The 14606-nt window shown below is 37.8% G+C and overlaps 1 pseudogene; it reads right to left on the bottom strand.

Annotated features, from left to right (window-relative positions):
* Positions 1-11068: 11068 nt before the first annotated feature.
* On the bottom strand, positions 11069-13021 carry LOC140637737 (RNA-binding protein EWS pseudogene; annotated as a pseudogene).
* Positions 13022-14606: the final 1585 nt, after the last annotated feature.

The raw sequence follows: 14606 nt of genomic DNA, 5'->3' as shown, positions 1-14606 counted from the left end.
TGTAAGTTTTACAGGTCTTTCCTTTAGTCATTTCCTTTCAAAAACAAACAAACAAACAAAACTCTAGATAAATGAGTCAAAACCCAAACAGTTAAATAAAAACTTGCTGAATATGATAGTATAAAATTTATCATTGCTTTATTTTTTCACAGGGCATAAAATGGTCTCCCAATAACAGTTATTTGTCTAGGAAGACATGGTAGAGATTTTGGTTTTTAAAAATTTAAGTATAAATCTGAGGATAAGGTTTCTCATTATGAAATAAATAGGCATTTTCAAGATTCATTTTTTAATCAAGTCAAAGTGTTGTGCAAGAATTATGGTGGGTATTGCAGCTTTGGGAAGTGTTATGCATAACTCACAACATTCCTTTTGGGATCTGGTTGTTGAAGTCACTATCTTAAAGTACATTCTTTACACACCTCCAGAACTTTTTTTTAAGTCTTGAGCTTCCTGAGCACCTCAAACTGGAATTGGGATATGAATTGATATTTGAGCTCTAAGGTCTTGATTGCCAGGCATGCTAAATGCGGACGAAATGATAGTCAGTCAACCGTTTATATTACTTTATTACCATGTTAATTCAATTCATTCAACATTTGTTGAGTGTCCATTATATATTGGTCATTATGCTAGACACTTACAACAAAATATGTGCTGACTTATCATTGTTTTAAATTTGTTCAACAAACAACCATAATCATATTTCAATTTAATGCAGCCTATTATTTTTATAGTTATAACCTATCATTTTTAGAAAGCACATGTTCAAAGGCACTTGTTGTCAACTATGTGCAATTTATTGTGCTAAAATAATGATAATTACTACTAGATTTCTATTAGATTTCCATCCTGAAATTGCCAGGAATTATTTATTTATGCCTCATTTCCTTGTGTTTGCTGTCTAAAGAAGCTTGAATTAGTGGAAATATAAGATATTCAACATCTAAGGAAGTTGTGAAGAACTTTGAATTTGGTCTCATGAAGTACTGACAATGAAAGACGGTGTTAGGTTTTATGTCCCTAAAGAACCAAATTACAACTGGAGGGTAATAAGCATGAAGGAGACAAATTTTCTTTCTGAATAAGGAGACAGAGTGGAGGAAACTGTCAGTGCATGGAGACTTCCATACTGCAGGAGGACTCCCTCAAAGCATTTGTTGCGAGGTACCAGAAAAGCATTACCAAGTAATGCTTTCTGCAATGCTGTAAACACTCTGGATCTGTGCTTCTAATACCGAAGCATAATTTTAAAGCATTTGGAATGTGAATAGTGTGACTTAGGAGCTGATTTTTTTTAAGCTTCAATTAATATCAACTTAATTTTAAATGGCCATATGTGGTTAGTGACAATTATATTGGACGGCAGTTATCAAATGTGTTCACACAGAAGTCACAAGTGACATTTAAGTAAGATTCCTCCTCACACAGTCAATGCTTCTGTGATTTTTTAGACAACAAACACTGCCAACCACAAGGCTTACTGGTCCCCCAAACACAACCCTTTCTACTTCCATTACACCGAGCTCATCACTTTCTTTAGTGAAGTGGTGTCCTGGATATGACACATGTTACATTTTCTGTGTGACTGGAAAGTAAAAAGATATCAAGAATACTATCCAAATGGAGTGCTTTTGCAAAGTCACGTACTAAGTTGCTTCCTGTAGGGTTAACCTTAAACAGCTTTCAAACCGCCTAACGATTCTAGTAGCCGTTGTGATTATGCAGTGGTTATTTCATGCCGTGCCTTATGAACTGAGTGAAACCAGAGCTTTCTGGGTGTAAAGAAGACTTATTTGGCACAGAAGTCAAGCAAGCACTGTTGTAAAAGCTCAAAGTCAGGTTCTCACTTTCACAATTTGCTGTTTGTAGGATGAAGGAATGATAATCTGCCCACACTGCAGAATTGTTTCCAAGGCAAATGACTTTTAAGCAGTAGATAGTTTCATGTGTGTGTGTGTGTGTGTTTGTGTGTGTCATTTGAAGTCTTCTTATTCATGGGCAGCTGCCAGAGAGGGGGAAAATAAAACTTTTGCCTGTTTCTCGATATACTATAATATAGACTTCTTAAACTGACATAAAATTCCAGCCAAAGTGGGGAGCCAAAATGAAATATTTGTTTTTCTTCAAACAGACTCCATTCTTCCTGCCACTTGACTTTTTTTTTCTACTGCTTTTTCTGCCCAAAATGCCTTTCCTCACACTTTACACATTGACAACATAATGAATCCTTAATGTCTATATTAATGCCATCTTATCCCTTGTCTTTAGTCCATCAGGCTTGAGTAAGTTCTCTATCTGAACCTACTTATGTTTGTTGAGCGAGAAAATACACATTTTTGCCTCACTCCCTTAGATTGTATCCTGCCCATCATTGATGGTCCAGACATCTCTGAAACCTCAATAGTGCTTAGCACAGTGTCATGATAATGTAGGTAGAAAACTGATATGAGTTAGCAAACAAATGAATGGATGAATCAGTGAACGAATGAACGAAGAGTAAATCCCTAGGAAATGGCTCATTGGTAAAAGTGTGTGAAAAACAAGTTAAACACTTAATTGAAAGCAACTTTTCTTAAGATTCTTTGCATTGCAAGTTACAGGAATCCTCATTTCAAGTGACATAAAAGCAAAGGTGAAGAATTTATTGACTGGAGTAGTTTAGTAGTCTTTTGGAGATGAGGCTTCTGTGTAGTCAGAGACAAGGTTTGAAATCCATAAGCTGGTTTCTTTTGATTCTGCTTCCTTTGCTTCCCCAGGCTCCATGATGGCGGCCAGCAGCTTGAGAGGCCATACACTTATGGATTCAGTTCTAGTGGAAGAGTGATGGGATTCTCCTTAGCATTCCTGGCAAAACTTGAGATTTGTTTTAAGCCTCTGCAATATAATATGCTGAGTTACTTAGCCAAGGTCCCATATTCCTATCTTGAGACTTTTCCAGAAGTGCAACCTCTGGAACCATGCCTTGAACTGAATTACCAAAAGGGTTTTGTCTTCCTCATCCTCAACCCACACTCAGTTGCTGAAAGAAGAGGGAATGTATGTTGAGGAAACAAATGACAAATGAAGCAAAACTAAATGTTAATGAGCCATACTCTGAACTTTATTCAATCCTACCATAAATTCTTTGAGGCACTGTGAAAATTCCTTATGCTTAGTATTTAGTTTCTTGAGATTTTTTTTTCCAGTAAGAGAATTCATCAGTCGAGGGAATCACTGTACATGGTAGAGAGGATTTTCAACTAGAATTTTGTTTCCATGTGCATCTTTCACAGGTAGCATCTGTTGATAGCGATACCTATCTTTAGCTTCTGGTTAATATTACTGTTGGTTTCTCTCAGGAAACATCTTTTGGAAGGCATGATTCAGATTGATAAGAAATAGATGCCCATCCTGAATAGAGTATATATCAGAGCTAAACATAATCTAAAATGACATCTGTACTGTGCTATTATTCATAATCTCCCAGTTTCTTCTTTGATTTTGACCTTAAACCTAATCTTAAATTTATAATTTCTCTGTATTCTGTACAACCAGGATTCCTTTTGATTTACTTCAAGGAATTATTCTCAGGCTGGCTCTTTCTTTCTTTCTTTCTTTCTTTCTTTCTTTCTTTCTTTCTTTCTTTCTTTCTCTTTCCTTCTTTCCTATTACTTCTGGAAAACAATGTTAAGCTGTGGTTATAAGTGTGCACTTTGGGAGCACCGGGCTGGCTCAGTCAAAAAGTGTGTGACTCTTAATCTCATGGTTTGAAGTTTAACCCCATGCTGGGTATAGAGATTACTTAAAAATAAATAATAATAATAATAATAATAATAATAATAATAATAAAGAAGTACACATCTTGAGTCAGAAAGGACCGATTTCCTTTTCCAGATCCAACCCTTAATTAAACATGATAAATATGTTAGTTTCCTAATCTATAAAAAATAACTTCAAAGAGTTATTGCAAAGACCAAATAGAGTACATAAAGTATGTATAAACCATGAAGCTCAGTGTAATTATTAAATATTGTTATAGAGCATCATCATTATTTGCTATCAGTTAACAGAGTATTATGAAGAAAGGCATCTAAGAATCGATTTGTTTCTTGAACCATTTATGTCAATTTCCTGTAAAGCAACTGATTACCAAACTGTGGATCATACTGAAGATGATAGAGCATTCAAAATACTAGAGGAGTCATTAGCTACTCATATTTTCACCCTTGCCATTTCATACATCACTAGCGCTGTTGCATATTTCTATTTCTGTTATCAAACATGTTTATTTATATTTGTCTTCTTTCTCAGTTTTGACTCTCCTACACCTGTAGGACTGAAACACACAATGAGTTCTAACTTCCAAATATAATAATCACAGATGCATCACAAACATTCATGTTCCTCTGGTTACATCCTTACATTCTGTCCTCATAGCACCATTACCGGCTTGTGTTGGTTTGGCTGGATCTCACTCTCAACAGTGCTTTTAAAGAAAACTATGTTATCTGGTGGAATTATGATTCACTCAATTTGAATAAGCTGCAAATATTGAAATCATTTTAATTATCAAGTCTTGAACCACAGTGTTTGTAAATATTCTTTCTAATTCTTATTTCTAACATTCTTAAATTATTCAGGTCATCTTTTTTTTCCCCCCCTGGGCCTCTCATGAATTCAAGAAATATTTACTGGTATTTACCACTATGTTCCACATATTTTGATAGGTGGGTTACAATTCTATGGAAGGGTCTCTTCATTCAGAAAGTTAGTTGTTTTGTTTGATGGCTTAATAGGTAAGTAAAAACAAAACATTGAATACAATGCAATCATTTCTGTGATGTTTATCAAGACACAGAGGAAATCACCTAAGGGAGTGAACCAAAATAAAGATCTAAGGCAGATAATTTATGTAGGCACAAGATTATTAAAGCCCATGTATGAAATGGCAAGGATTTTGGACTTTGTTCGTAGTGTAACAGGGAAATATTAAAGGATTTTCTCCCGATAAGATTTGTAAGTTAGCAACACTTCTGTGGTTGTGTGGGAAAATGGATTCCAAGGAAAGACAGAAGCAAGAATGAAGATATGAGACTCAATTTGTGATCATTAATGTATCACAAGGGGAAATGATTGCCCTCCATGCACTGCAGCTCCAGTTTTGGATGGGAGGGCAAAGATAAGACAATATTTGGTGATGGATTGACAGAAAGAGAGAAGCCAAAACGTCTACCAGGTTTCTTGTTTGAGCAAATGTTTAGAAAATTGTATTATTCACTGAGATAGATGGTGGAGGAGGTGAGGTCCTATATCTATTCTTCTCTTTTCAATCCATCATTCTCAGTGCTGTCAACATGATTTTTCTAAAACAATTTTGATCATGAAAATCCCTGCATAAAAAATTCATTGGATAAACATTACAGAACAAAGGCCACCACTATGTTCAAATAGCTGCATAATTTATTTTTGCAAGTCACCATTTATTCCTGTCCCATGTTCTTCCATATTCTTTCCTTAACCACATTCTCTGGACCTCTGTGTGTGTGTGTGTGTGTGTGTGTGTGTGTGTGTGTTTTGTCTTATAATTAAATCTTCCTAGCACCTTGTTCGATTTGCAAACTCTTATCTATCCTTTATGACCTGGTTAAAATTCCACCCCTCCTAGCCGGGGTTTTCAGACTTCTCAATGCCAAATTAACCACAGCCCATCTTTGGCTCCTATTACTGCCATGATCTTATAAAAAAATAATATAATGTTGCACAACCAAACCGTGTTTGCATGTCTTCTTGCCCTTAAAGTGACTGCTCACATGGCTGAAGTTGGCTTACTCTTTTACCCTATCATCTACCATAAAGCAGGTGCTCAGTAAATATTTAATGAATAAAACAAACATGGAGACAGGTGTGTCAGCATATGAATGGATGAAGAGTTGCCAGTGTAGGCCCTTGGCTCTGCACACATTTTTCTAGTTCTAGCTTGTTCAGGAACCTGTGGTGACAATGACCAGAAATGGCAAGAAATCATCACTGGTAGAAATACAAAAGAATTTTCCCTTCCCCTAACTTAGAGTTAACCTTACTCACTACTGTCATACAGTAGCCTTGATCATTCACTGAATGACAACAAATTTGAAATATCAAATTTTCCAATGTATTGTCTTAATTCTGACTTGTAATATCTAAATTCTGCCAAAATGAAGACTTACACATTAGAAATCCTTTAGTCAATTTTCCATGAAATTTTTACACATCACAGTGAATCTTTAATTTCTTCTATCACTGATAAAATTGGGGGTCATCACCTCACCATTTAAATTGCATTTGTTTAAGTTATGCATTATGCAATGATTATGATTGCAATGATTATGCAAATCAATGATTTAACCAACATATAAAATATATTCAATATATATATTTTTAAGCATTGTTGGATTACGTTTTATGTATTTATGCTGTGATTTTCACATGGGCTGCTTGTTTACTGTAAAGTGCCTTGGTGATAAATGATTACCTACAAACTTGATGATCAATTATTAGATCTAAAAATAGTCATCATATTCCAGTTTATATGCTCTGCACTTTGCTTCAAGAGAAAATAATAACATGAATTTCAAGATTCTTATAAAATTATAATTGCTATATATATTTTCAATAATTAATTTTCCAGCATATAAAGCAATATATTTAAAAATCAAAAGCCTCCTCAAGAAACAGGGAAAATACATGCAATTAGGTTAATATGGAGGAAGAGATATTTCTACACTATCTCTGCAAATTTCTCAAATTTATGTAAGAATAAATACTTTAAAAGAAGTAGTGAATGTTAGATGGTTTTTCAAAAAAGATTATTTATTTATTTATTTATTTATTTATTTATTTATTTATTTATTTATGAGAGAGAGTGCAAGGTGAAGAGCAGAGTGGGAGGGAAAAGTAGAATCCATGCTGAGTGCAGAGCCTGATGTAGGGTGCTTCCAGGACCCTGAGATCATGACCTGAGCTGAAATTAAGAGCTTTTAGGCTGAGCCACTCTGGTGCCCTGTGATTTTTAGATTTTTTAAAAAAACTTATTTTTATATTTATGTACAAAGTTTACTAGAAAATGCAAATACCTGGAATGTCTTTTTGACTAATAACATTTTATTAATATTGTTTTGAATGAAATTCATCTGAAAATAATAAGATTGAATATGGATATCAGTAAGATAATTCATAATGTTTACAATCAATTCTATTATTTTCTGTAAATCTTCCCTGCTTATAAAATGAGCTAAAAATGCTTAAAAACCATTGGGACTTCTTTTTGACAAACTTAGTTGTTATAATCTTCCAGCATCTTTGTAGAACATCACTTTCATATATTACATTAGCTAAAATCATCAAATATCTTGTTTAATAGAGGCATATTTGGAGGTACCAAAGTCTTTGTTTTTGTTTTGCTTTGTTTTAATTTATTTATTAGAGAGAGTGTGCCAGCATGAGTGATGCCAAGGGCAGAGGCAGAGGGAGAAGCAGACTCCCCGCTGAGCAGGGAGCTGGAAGCCTGAGAGCCCAGGGTCTATGTATACTTCTCCTTTCTGCCTTTCAGTACATATTTCTGAGTTGAATTTGCTTTTTCCTGAAATGCATATTTTAAGTTTTTTTTTTTTTTAATGAAGTTCTGGAAGTGTTTTTTTTAATTATTTTGGTAAAGGTGTAAAAAATATTTGGGATTAAATGGATATGTCCCCCTCCACACACATACAGGCTATGTTATTAAAATAACAATTGTTTGCTAATATCAATTGCATTCTTCCTGCTTATACTTACTTTTTGACTCTCTATGATTGCCCAACTAATTAAATTTATTTACCTTTAAAATGTATGACTTCCTTCGTCCCTTCCTTCTCTGTGAAGAAGCAGAATAATACAATAGTAATGGTGTTTCAGTCAGAGATAATTTGGAGGGATCTAGCTTGTTAAGGTGCACGAGGAAAGTAGTAGACTGATCCTATTTATAAAGTGAATCTCTGCTAATGTCAGTTGCTGAATAATTTATAAAATAAAAAAATACTGCCCATCAATAAGGCTATTGTACTTTTTCAGAGTCAATTTCCTAAATATTTCCTGAAGCCTATTATTTGGAGAAACAATGGTACTGGCACTAATCAGTATGCAATTTTGGATGCTACATGCTAAGAAGGTCTTGAGCTGACTTCCAAGTTTTACTAGTGTCAGCTAAAATAGTCTTCTTCATTCTAAGAAAACTAAAGGGTCTTCCTCTCCACCAGAAGCTATCTAATTATGTAAAGAAAAGTGATTAACTGATTATGATGAATAAATTAATCTCCAAGGAGATGCACAAATTCAGACATTTCTAATTAGTATAATTTTCATGGGACAACTAGAAAAATTCTCTGTTCTTATTAGCAATGATTAACAGAACAATAACTAATTTTTGGCAGTTCCATACAAAATCATTAGAATCACCCTGAGGACATAGATTAAGGAATTGTAAATTCATAGAAAAGTTGATAAAAAGCTAAAGTAATAGCCTTAACAGAAAACTCTGATTCTACTTGGAAGAATTTTTATCTTCCTTTGTTATGCTCACCATCATCATCATCATCACAACTGACAGCTTGAGAAACTACTGTTTGGCTTGCAAGATGATAGCATTCTATATGATGATGAACTTCAATCCTTACCGCAGCCCACTGAGGTCAGTGATATTATCACCTCCAATTTATGATCACACAAAATGTAAACTTTATTTTGTTTGGTCCTGATTAACCTCCAGTTTTACTAGATTGGCTGCTTTAAAAAATTATCACTAATATTGTAATTGTTTCTAAAATTTTATTTGAATAGTTAAGGTAACTATGTTCAATTTATTATACCCACAACTGAGCTAAGCAATGTGAAAATGTATGAAAGAAATGCAAGATAGTTCTAACAATATTCAATATGCTATATGTCTAGATAGGGCACATTTTCACCACAGGTTTAATATAATAGTTCTTTGGGGCAGCTCAGGTGGCTCAGTGGTTTAGCGTCACCTTCAGCCCAGGGTATGATCTGGATTGAGTCCCACATCAGGCTCCGTGCATGGAGCCTGCTTCTCCCACTGCCTCTTTCTCTGCCTCTCTCTCTCTCTCTCTGTGTCTCATACAATATATAATAGTTCGTTGTTTTTATTTTGATCAACAAATCAGACCAAAAATGAAGACTAAACCAATGTTAGAATATGTGTTTTTGTGAGACTTAAAGCAGAAATATATAAGCATAATTCATTCATAATAGAACTGAAAATTCTGTAAGAGTGTATCATAGGACATAAGATTCTAAGTTGATTAACCAAATGTGATTGAAAGACAATTATCAGGAAAATAACAGAAAAAATAGCATAAAGGAAAACAAAAAATACATTTTAACAAACAAAGCTACCTTATCATATAAAATTTATGTGTGAAATAGCTGCTTTTAAAAGTAGGGTCACATAGGGAAAATGGGACACTCTGAATTGTTTTTGTTTCATTCATCAGACGTTAAAATGTAATCTTAGTGAAAGTAGTATACTTTTTCAATGAAAAGATGTCTATGGTATTTATATAGATTTCCGGATCCTAAATGTCTACTAGAATTAATTTTCAGAGGTTCCCGGGTAGCTCAGTCAGTTAAGTGCCCAACTCTTGATTTCAGCCTAGGTCATGATCTCAGGGTCATTAGATTGAGCCCCAGGTTGGGTACCATGCTGAGCATCAAGTCTGCTTGGGATTCTCTCTTTCCCTCTCCCTCTGCACCTCCCCTCCCCTGCTCATAAGCACTCTCACTGTCACACACACACACAAAGAATTAATTTTCAGATATTCTTTTTTCTTTCTTTTTAAAAAGATTTTATTTATTTATCCATAAGAGACACACAGAGAGAGAAGCAGAGACACAGGCAGAGGGAGAAGTAGGCTCCCTGTGGGGACCCTGATGTGGGACCTCATTCCAGGACTTCAGGCTCATGACCTAAGCAAGAGGCAGATGCTCAACCACTCAGCCACCCAAGTGTCCCTCAGATATTATATCCTATAGACATTCACAAAAAATGTGCTTATCCATCAACTGATCAGATATAAACAAATAATATTTGTCAGACTATGAAAACTTTGCCAGGATTACCAATGAACATTAAATGTAAAAATTAAAATGTATAGTATGAATACTAATTATACAAAAACAACAGTCACTTTGTGAAGACAAATAAAGTATTTTGTCCTATGCCTTGTGAGCTTTCATATACAGATTATTAGGTACTTGGCAGAGTAAACAGCAGATAACCAAAAGCAAATGTGTTATGGCACACCTACTGGAGATTAACCAGAAAGAATCATAAAGCATATCTGAAAATGTAACTTGATAAGGCCAAAGAATCCAATTAATGACACACATACAAACACAACCATAAATAAGTTCAAACTGCTCCAGGGGTTTTCTTTCTCACTTAGGGCAATGCCCCAAGTTCCTCAACTGGCCAATATGGCCCCTCATAATTGTGTCTCATTTCCCCCCTCACTCTTTAAGCTTCAACCTTACTGGTCTCCCTGCTTATGATACTCTAGTCATTCTTCCCTATCAGGACCTCCCCATCTACCCTTGCTCCTCTCTGACTCACTGCCTTCAAAAAATGCCTAGACTAACTGGCTTCCCTCTACTAGATTTTCGTCCAAAGTCATCTTTTCTTTTTTTCTTTTTTTTTTTTTTTAATAAACATTTGGAATTTTATTAAAAAAAAAAAAAAACCATCACAACCATGAACATTGTTACAGTTAGAGGCCCTCTTGGTTCTCCACAATGATACTGAGCATGCTCACAAGGGGTTCCCATTGTTTAGTCTTTAGTTAAACAACCATCTTTAAAAGAAGGAAAAAAAACTCGGCACACTACCATTTAACTTGTTTTAATGTTTCTTCACAAATGGTGAAAAATACTAAAGTACAGACAAGGAATAATCATAATGTTGTGGCCAACATTATAAATGTGGAATTATAAATTTAAAACATTTTCTGGTTTAAAAAATAAATCTGGTAGTCGGTGCAGCTCTGCGGGGCCTCTGCGTCTAGCAGGGCCGGTCCCTGCGCCCCTGACGGTGCTCGCCTTTATCCATTTTTCCAGGTCCTCCACGCCGCCTCTTCTTCCTCCCTCTGTTCCATCAAAGGTCCAGGGGGCCCACCAGGCCCGCCTCGTCTTCCTCTGCCAAAGCCACCTGGGTCCATGCCCCGGCCACCACGGAAGCCCCCTGTGTCTCCACCGCGGCCACCTCTGAACATCCCACCGGGACCACCGCGGTCCATGAGGCCACCTCTTCCTCCCCGCAGGCCACCAGGGCCGCCTCTGCCACGGTCACCGCCCGGGGGCGGGAAGGGTGGTGGAAGGAAGCCTTCAGGCTTCGGGGCCTTACACTGGTTGCATTCTGTTCTCCAGGCGAAGTTCTGGTTTCCACACCCTGGATTGGGGCACTGCCAGTCCCCAGCTCGGTGCTGGATGTTTCCTCCTCCAGATGGGTACCCTCGGGAACCCCGGGGTCCTCTTGGGGGAAAGCCACCTCTGTCTCCTCCATGGCCTCCCATGCGACCTAGGCCCCCTGGACCTCCACGGAGTGGGGGTGGCATCCCTCTGCCCTCACCGGGAGGCATACCACCCCACATGCTGTTCATTGGAGGTTTCTTCCGAGCAAGAGAAACCTTAAGTTTGCTTCCTTGAAAATCTTTCCCATCAAACCACTCCACAGCAGCCTTGGCAGTTGGTGGGTCTTCATAGAATACTGTAGCATCACCTTTGGGCTTTCCTGTTTCCTTGTCCAAGTAGATATGGATCATGGGTTGTCCAGTTCTCTTGTTCATCTTAACAACTCCACATTGCTTAAAGAAGTCAGCCAGATCATCTAGAGTCACATTGTCATTTAAGCCTTGCACATAAATTGCACTGTTGTCAGAGTCTTTATCTGGATCTACAGGTGGGCCTAGATCAAGATCTGGTCCTTCATCCATGGGTCCACCAGGCTTATTGAAGCCACCTCGCTCTGCAGCGCCCATTCCACTGCATCCTCCTCCCCGCCCACCTCTGCTCATGCCTCCACAATCAAATTCCCCTCTTCCCCTGCCCCGGTTATCAGGGCCACTCATGCTCCGGTTCTCTCCTGGTCCGGAAAATCCTCCAGACTCCTGCCCATAAACACCCATGCTACTGGGGTGGTCCTGTCGGAATGAACTCTGCTGCCCGTAGCTGCTGCTCTGTTGGCTATATTGACTTGGAGCCTGGCTGTAGGATCCAGTTTGGCGGGGGGATAACTAGTGGGCGGCTGCTGCCCATAGCTGCTTTGTTGACCATAGCTACTCTGCTGCGCATAGCTGCTTGGCTGCCCATAGGTGTTCTGCTGAGAGTAACTGCTCTGATCATAACTAGTCAGCTGTGTAGAGGAGTAGCTGGTAGGAGGATAAGATGGTGGTGCTGTGACTGGCTGCATGGGGTAGCTCCCAGGTACCTGGGGATAACTGTAGTTACTCTGCCCATATCCTAGGCTGGGCTGGTTGTAACCCCCTGTGCTAGATTGAGGTTGACTAGTCTCAGCGGGTTTGTTACCATCTTGTGGTCTTGCAGGTGTGCTGGCTGCTGGCTGCTGCCCATAGGCTGGGTAAGCCGGCTGAGTGCCATATGCAGACTGAGCTGCAGAGGAGGCCTGGGTGGTAGTGACCGTAGCAGTGGTGGTATCATAAGCACCAGTGCCGTACCCCTGGACAGGCTGACTGTATGCCTGGGGGGCAGTTGGAGTAGTATAAGCAGCGGGAGGCTGTCCATAAGAAGTTGCATAGGTGGTCTGCCCATAGGTCGCAGTGGTCTGAGCCTGGGTATAGCTGACATCAGTGGGCTGTCCATAGGTTCCATAACTCTGCTGCCCATATGCCTGGGTGGTCTGTGCATATCCTTGAGTTGGTTGGGAGGTGTATGTACTGTAGCCCTGCTGGGCTGCAGCTTGGCTGTAGGTACTGTAATCCGTGGACGCCATTTTCTCTCCTCCCCTCTCATTCTCTCCCAAAGTCACCTTTTCATTGGGATCATCTATGGCCAGTTTTTTTTTAAATGAGAAGTGCTCCCCAGCCTGCCACACAACCATGTATGTTTGCCACTGATCATCATCTAAAATTGCCAGTGCTGTATTTTGAGTGTCTAGAATAATGCCGACACATAATAGGTGATATATACTTGTAATTATATAGTAATAAATGTGCTTAAGTAATTGTAGTATATACACCATATATTTGTAATATATGGTGTATATTTGTATTGCAAATATATTTATATATCTCAAGAAAATATATATATATAATTTATGTAGAATGGTAAAATGTTTGTATCATACAAACACATTAGTATATGTGTGTGTGTGTATGTGTGTGTGTGAGTTAAATGAAACCCATTGCTCAGTATAAAAGTTGGGCAACATGGTATAGTAGAAAAAAAGTTAGGGCTAAAGACTCACATATGTGAGTTTTACTTCTGGTTCTTCTGCATTCCGGCTATGTGACGGGGAAAAGTAGAAGGGCATTCAGAACAGAAAGAACCTCATGAGGAGATTCAGATAGCTAAAGGGAAAAAATATGCATTATTCGAGAAATGCCGAATTTCCCAGAGGTGCTACACTCTTGATTGGATGCAAGGAAATGCTTAGATAAAACTGGAATTATAATTGGGTATTGGAGACTAGAAGGATTATAAATTTGACTCTTTACAGTAATACATTCTTCAGAAAACTCCAATCTTAAGCAATTTGTTTGCCTTTATTTGGATTTCTTCTGTCCATAGAAACTCCTGATTACTTGAACCAATGGTAATTAATATCTCTGAAGTGATCTAGCTGAAGCTTCATTAAGGTATACCCAACATCAATATTCAAAGAAGTCAAGGGACTGGCAAAATTTCTCTGTAAGGGCCAGATAGTAATTATTTTAGGTTTTGTGGCCATAAGGACTCTGCAGGAACTACTCAACTCAGCCTTTGATGATGTCAACATCTAGAATGGGGGTGGAGAGACACCTAGTTGGCTCAGTCAGTTAAGCATGTGCCTTGAGTAGGGTCATGATTCTGAGGTCCTGATATCGAGCCCTGTGTCCCTCTCACTGCTCAGGGGAGTCTGCTTCTTCCTCTCCCTCTGTCCCTCCCCACTGGTTGTGTGCTCTTTCTCTCTCATAAATAAATAAAATCATAAATAAATAAATAAACAAAAAAATAAACAAACACATAAATAAACAAATAAATGTATGTGGATGCATTTCAAAAATATTTTATTTTTTTAAAAATGTGGTAAGCCAGATTTAGCTAAAAGGCTATAGTGTGAATGCAGACCCCTTATTTAGATAACCATTCAGTAATAAGGTCAACATTGTTTTCCAAGTCATACGTGCCAGGAGTTGTTCCAAGAACAAGAACTTTTTCTTTCAGCATGCAAAGAACCTCTGAGATAGGAATAATTATTATATCCTCTGCCCATTTTTATGGGTGAGAAAACTGAGTCAGAGTAATTAAGCATCTTCCCAAAGATCCTACAGAAAGGAAGAATCCATTTTCAGACATGGGCAGCCTAACTCTTGAACTCATTT

The sequence above is a fragment of the Canis lupus genome, chromosome 8 (assembly GCF_048164855.1).
Source record: "Canis lupus baileyi chromosome 8, mCanLup2.hap1, whole genome shotgun sequence".
Classification (NCBI taxonomy): domain Eukaryota; kingdom Metazoa; phylum Chordata; class Mammalia; order Carnivora; family Canidae; genus Canis; species Canis lupus.
This window is presented reverse-complemented; position numbering and strand designations above follow the sequence as displayed.